The following is a 6,980-nucleotide window of genomic DNA, read 5'->3' on the forward strand; positions in this document are numbered from 1 at the left end:
AATGTATTTATAATATTATACGGTCACGGCCAAGAAAAGTGCACATGTACGGGAGTGGGGTTTTTTTCTCCTTTAAATCATTATTTCATTAACCTGGATAATAATAGCTTATGAACCTGTAGCGATACTAACAAAGCCACGAGAAAATTAGTCGAGTGCTCACGTGGCGTTGCGGATGAATGCATTAGGGACCAAAATCAATGTCTTTGTTTCCGTATGTCATGTATTTAATCCACAACAAATTGGAAATGGTAGTACGAGTGCACCGAACGTTGTTTTGTTCACCTTCAACTCGTTTATGTCTAAATACCAGGATGATTAAACAGAATTCAAATAACATGCCATGTTTTTACTTTATGTAATAACAATGGTGATAATTATGATGATGATGATGCCGATGGATGACGACGATGTTGATGACGACGATCGATAATGACGATGATGACGATGCTGGTAGTGATGATGGTGATGATGATGGCGACGATGTTGATAGATAATGATGATGATGATGGTGATGGTAGTGGTGGCAGTGAAGATGATGATGCCGATGATGATGATGATGATGATGGTGATGATGATGATGATGATGATGATAATGATAATGATAATGATAATGATAATGATGATGATGTTGATGGTAGTGGTGATAATTATTATGATGACGGTGATGATGATGGTGATGGTAGTGGTGACAATGATAATGATGGTGATGATGATGGTGGTGGTGGTGGTGGTGATGATAATGATAATGATGGTGATGGTGATGGTGATGATGATGGTGTTGATGATGACCGATGATGGCCATAACGGATATAATCTATGTATTTCTTATTTTACCCAACTACGGCTTATGCACGCTATTCTGGACACACAAATCAATTGCTCGAGCTATGAATTCAGGACAAAAGCGTGCGTTTACGATTGTTCGCGATTGCTTACTTCTGAACAACGGCCTGTTGCGCATTATATAGATGCGTTTGTGGGGGATGTGTGTTGGGATGGGGGTGGGGTGGGGTTGGAGTGGGGGTGGAGTGGGTAATCGGTCTGTCACAGAGCTACATACCTCGTATGACCCATAAAGGTTGGCGTTCATCTTCCAAAGAGACGCTTGCAACGTCTACCCATCTAACACGCGGGAGAACAATGTTAATTTTACAATGATTGTGTGTGTGTGTGTGGGGGGGGGGGGGGGGGGGAGGGTGTTTGTAACCAACAACAGCGGGGTGTGATACACAGGCCATTAAATCTATTGTATTACACAATGTAAACATAACTGCCATCGATGAATGGCGTCGAGGGGGTAAGGCGTTTAATTGCAGCCATAATAACGTTAACAAGGAAAACAGAAAGAACCGTTAAAGGGACATACCCTAGTTTTAACCCGTAAATATTATCACTAAGTTTAGTTAATCTACAAACCTGAAACACATTTGGATAAAGTTACAATTGAGTGAAACATGAGTCTGTGACTTTGAAATGGTGAAATACCCTCTGAAAACGGACTAAAACTCAACTCCATAACTGTTACGTCTCAGACGCACGTGCGTTTTTAAAAATATGAGAAATGCCAGGATGACCAAGACACTTCGAATGTACGGAAATTGATAATCTAAACCAACAAATCTAAGTAGAGTATGATTTCGTTAAAACGGCTATAATAGTCAAAAATATACCTTAGTGTATAAAATCTAGGGTATGTCCCTTTAACGTCACCGGTGACGACAGTGTCACGGGTTATTTGTTGCTAGTTCCGCCTAGGCACGGAGAACCAGCCAAGACCACACAACAAATCAAATGTCTAGACATATATTCTCGGCCAATCAGCGTCCTTGTACGAAAACTGCACCGTCATTATTTTGATTTTTCCTTTCCTTGTATAAATATTACATTAAAAAAAACCCCGCATTTACATATGTGTGCGCGCACACGCGTGTGTGTGTGTGTGTGTCGGTGTGTGTGGGTGTGTGTGTGAGTGTCGGTGTGTGTGTATGTCCTTGTGTGTGTGTGTGTGTGTGTGTATGTGTGTGTGTGTGTGCGTGTGTGTTGATGTATGACTATCTATATATCTATATAGTGTATATATGTCGGGTTTGACTATTATATACATGGTTATTAACGCACTGGCGCAGGGGATAATTAAATCATTTATGGCCTTTATGTAAAAACAAGTTCAATGGGTATATGAAAATTTATTTTGTTTAATGACACCACCAGAGCACATTGGTTATTAATCATCGGCTATTGGATGACAAACATTTGGTTATTCTGAGATATAGTCTTAGAGAGGAAGCCCGCTACATTTTTCTATTAGTTGCAAGGGATCTTTTATATGCACCATCCCACAGACAGGATAGCTCATACCATAGCCTTTGATATACCAGTCGTGGTGCACTGGCTGGCAATGGGTATATGAGACCAAATCCTATTCAAAACCTCTGTAGTAACGTACTTTTCTTCATTGACAACTTTTCATTGCTCTTTTAATCACTAAACTGACCTGTGTCAGGCGGCCACTTGCCGATAGCTGTCGAAATGGTGAAATACCCTCCAAAAATAGACTAAAACTCGACTCCATAACTGTTACTTCTCAGGCGCACATGCGTTTTAAAAAATATGAGAAATGTATTTTGTGATATTAAAAACACCAGGATGACCAAAAAAGACTTCGAATGTACGGAAATTGATAATCTAAACAATAAAATCTAAGTAAAGTATGATTTAAGTTATCAAAAACGGTTATAATAGTCAAAAATATGCGTTAGTGTTTAAAAACTAGGGTATTTCCCTTTAAGTGTTGTCCTAACACAAAAGGTTTATTGGCATGCTTATTCATTTGAAACATTAAAGGGACATTCCCGAGTTTGTTGCATTGTAAGATGTTTCCGACTAATAAAATATTTCTACGATTAAGCTTCAATATTAAATATAGTTTCTTGTTTAGAATGTCAGTGTGTTTCTGCTCGTCTTAATATTTGTAAGAAGCCCAAACTGGATTTTGTCTTCAAATAATTTCGTACGTACGAAAAAATAGATTTTAGAAAATAAAATGAAATTTAACCTAGTACAAATATTAAAACGACCAGAAACACGTTTAATATACAGCCACGAATATATTATGCACAAAAGTATATTTGATATGTAATTACAATCGTTAAAAAGTCTGTTAGTCGATAACATCTTAAAAATTGCAGTAAACTCAGGAATGTCTCTTCAAGTTAAAACAGTTTGTCTCGAGATTTCATTGAAATGCGTCTGCGTCATGACAAAGATAATTAACTACGAATTTGAGAAATATGAAGCGTTTGTTTTAAATTACTTTGGCGTTTATATCTACTTGAGGTTCCACGACTGGTGTATAAACAAGGCCTGGTATGTGCTGTCCTGGGAAATGCATACAAAAGATCCCTTGCTGATAATGGAAAAATGCAACAGGTTTCATCGAAGACTATGAGTCAAAAATGACCGAATGTTAGACATCCAATAGCCGATGATTAATCAGTATGCTCTAGTGGTGTCGTTAAACAAAACAACCTTTGTATATTGTTTTGTTCATTGGGATCGTCTAGGTAAATTGCTGATGATTCGTCAATGTTCTCTCGCGGTATCGTAAAACAAAACATATTTTATAACTTCTTTCTTTTTCATTTTAGCAAGAACAATTGGGATCGTCTGGGACAATTAAGTGGGCGTGCTGGTAATTAGCGAAAATCGATTCGTTGTTCTCCGAAACATCAGGTAAACGTGCCGTGAATTACGCACATGCTCTAAAGATTCGACATAGTTCGCCAGATCACGTAAAAAGCTAGGTGCGTGCCACGGATAATCGATTAACAAAATACTTTTTTCTTCGGTAATAATGTCGACGACCTTGTAGTTTACTCAATAATAATAATACCATGAGTAATTAGACGAGGTAAACAGTGGTATGAGATCAAATGATTATCGCTCCCGTCACGTTGATCCGAGTGCTAGCAGTCACGAAACCCGCGTGTGATCGATACATTTGTTAAAAAAACATCTATATGTTGTTGTCAGCAATGAGAATAATAACAACGACCGTAATAACAACAACAACAGCAGTAACAACAACAAACCTCCAATAACACTGTCAGACATTACAGAGCAGTTAATTATACTGAACGTCACTGAAAACGCACCACCCAATTTCAGTTGCTAGTGCTTTTGTGTGTGTGTGTGTGTGTGTATATATGTATATGTGTATGTATGTATGTATGTATGTATATGTGTATATATATATATATATACATGTATATATATATATATATATATATATATATATATATATATATATATATATATATATATATATATATATCTGTGTGTGTGTGTGTGTGTGTGTGTGTGTGTGTTGCGTTGCGTTGCGTTGCGTTGCGTTGTTTTGTTTTGTATTGTGCTGTGCAGTGCTGTGCTGTGCTGTGCAGTTCAGTGCAGTGCAGTGCAGTTCAATTCAGTGCAGTGCTGTGCTGTGCTGTGCTGTGCTGTTCTCTTTTATGCTGTGCTGTGCAGTGCAGTGCAGTGCAGTGCAGTGCAGTGCAGTGCAGTGCAGTTCAGTGCAGTTCAGTGCAGTGCTGTGCTGTTCTGTGCTGTGCTGTGCTGTGCTGTGCTGTTCTGTTCTGTTCTGTTCTGTGCTGTGCTGTGCTGTTCTATTTTATGCCGTGCTGTGCAGTGCAGTGCAGTGTTGTGCTGTCCCATTATTTTCCTGTACAATTTATTTGAAAGACGAAACAGGAGAAAAATAATATGTTTTGCTTTTTAATTTGAAAGTCTTCAAGCTGAGAAATTGTCACAACACCGAGTTCAGTCACCAAACTGAAACGTAGGGAAACCAGTGGTACATTCGAAGGGAGTGAAAGCAGCTGACATATGTGACACCATGACAACAGAAACTAACAACTTTCAACTGCGAAAGTTAAAGGAACATTCCTGAGTTTGCTTCAATTTTTAAGATGTTATCGACGAACAGAGACTTTTTAACGATTGTAATTACATATCAAATATATTTTTCTGCATAAAATATTAGTGGCTGTATATTAAACGTGTTTCTGATCGTTGTAATATTTGTACTAGGTCAAATTTCATTTTATTTCCTAAAAACGTTTTTTTCGTACGTACGAAATTATTTAAAGACAAAATCCAATTTGGGTTTCTTACAAATATTAAGACGACCAGAAACACATTGAATATACAGACACTGATATTATAAACAAGAAAACATATTTAATATGAAAGTTTAATCGTAGAAATATTTTATTAGTCGGAAACATCTTATAATGCAGCAAACTCAGGAATGTCCCTTTAAGACGTCGGTCACAGTTGATCAAATGCCCAGCGGATGATTCGATTCGTGGTGTTGTACTTACATTCTGTTCTGGGTTAAGTCCCTGGCTATCCAGAGACAGGGCCCGGAATGGACATGCCTGAAACCGTAGTGGTATAGGGGCATGTTAAAAAGTTAAAAAGTCAAATTGTACTCAGTAGCAAAACAAAAAAGACAAGCTATTCGTACAAAAGGCGTGAAAGAGAGTGAATGAACGAAGGATGAGTGCGAAAAAGTGGTTAAAATTTCAAATGTTAGCGTGTGCTTCTTTAATGACCACCGGCCTCGGTGGCGTAGTGGTTAGGCCATCGGTCTACAGGCTGGTAGGTACTGGGTTCGGATCCCAGTCGAGGCATGGAATTTTTAATCCAGATACCGACTCCAAACCCTGAGTTAGTGCTCCGCAAGGCTCAATGGGTAGGTGTAAACCACTTGCACCGACCAGTGATCCATAACTGGTTCAACAAAGGCCATGGTTTGTGCTATCCTGCCTGTGGGAAGCGCAAATAAAAGATCCCTTGCTGCTAATCGGAAAGAGTAGCCCATGTAGTGGCGACAGCGGGTTTCCTCTCAAAATCTGTGTGGTCCTTAACCATATGTCTGACGCCATATAACCGTAAATAAAATGTGTTGAATGCGTCGTTAAATAAAGCATTTCTTTCTTTCTTTCTTTCTTTAATGACCATGTTTGTTACAATACACTTGTCTTTTACTCTCTTGTTTTTTCTTTAAATGTTAATAGATTGAATGAGATTAATTAATTACATTTAGTCTTTGTAATTATTTAACCGGCCTCGGTGGCGTCGTGGTTAGGCCATCGGTCTACAGGCTGGTAGGTACTGGGTTCGGATCCCAGTCGAGGCATGGAATTTTTAATCCAGATACCGAGTCCAAACCCTGAGTGAGTGCTCCGCAAGGCTCAATGGGTAGGTGTAAACCACTTGCACCGACCAGTGATCCATAACTAGTTCAACAAAGGCCATGGTTTGTGCTATCCTGCCTGTGGGAAGCGCAAATAAAAGATCCCTTGCTGCTAATCGGAAAAAGTAGCCCATGTAGTGGCGACAGCGGGTTTCCTCTCAAAATCTGTGTGGTCCTTAACCATATGTCTGACGCCATATAACCGTAAATAAAATGTGTTGAATGCGTCGTTAAATAAAGCATTTCTTTCTTTCTTTCTTTCTTTAATGACCATGTTTGTTACAATACACTTGTCTTTTACTCTCTTGTTTTTTCTTTAAATGTTAATAGATTGAATGAGATTAATTAATTACATTTAGTCTTTGTAATTATTTAACCGGCCTCGGTGGCGACGTGGTTAGGCCATCGGTCTACAGGCTGGTAGGTACTGGGTTCGGATCCCAGTCGAGGCATGGAATTTTTAATCCAGATACCGAGTCCAAACCCTGAGTGAGTGCTCCGCAAGGCTCAATGGGTAGGTGTAAACCACTTGCACCGACCAGTGATCCATAACTGGTTCAACAAAGGCCATGATTTGTGTTATCCTGCCTGTGGGAAGCTCAAATAAAAGATCCCTTGCTGCCTGTCGTAAAAGAGTAGCCTATGTGGCGACAGCGGGTTTCCTCTAAAAAAAAATCTGTGTGGTCCTTAACCATATGTCTGACGCCGTATAACCGTAAAA

The sequence above is a fragment of the Gigantopelta aegis genome, chromosome 3, assembly GCF_016097555.1.
Source record: "Gigantopelta aegis isolate Gae_Host chromosome 3, Gae_host_genome, whole genome shotgun sequence".
NCBI lineage: Eukaryota > Metazoa > Mollusca > Gastropoda > Neomphalida > Peltospiridae > Gigantopelta > Gigantopelta aegis.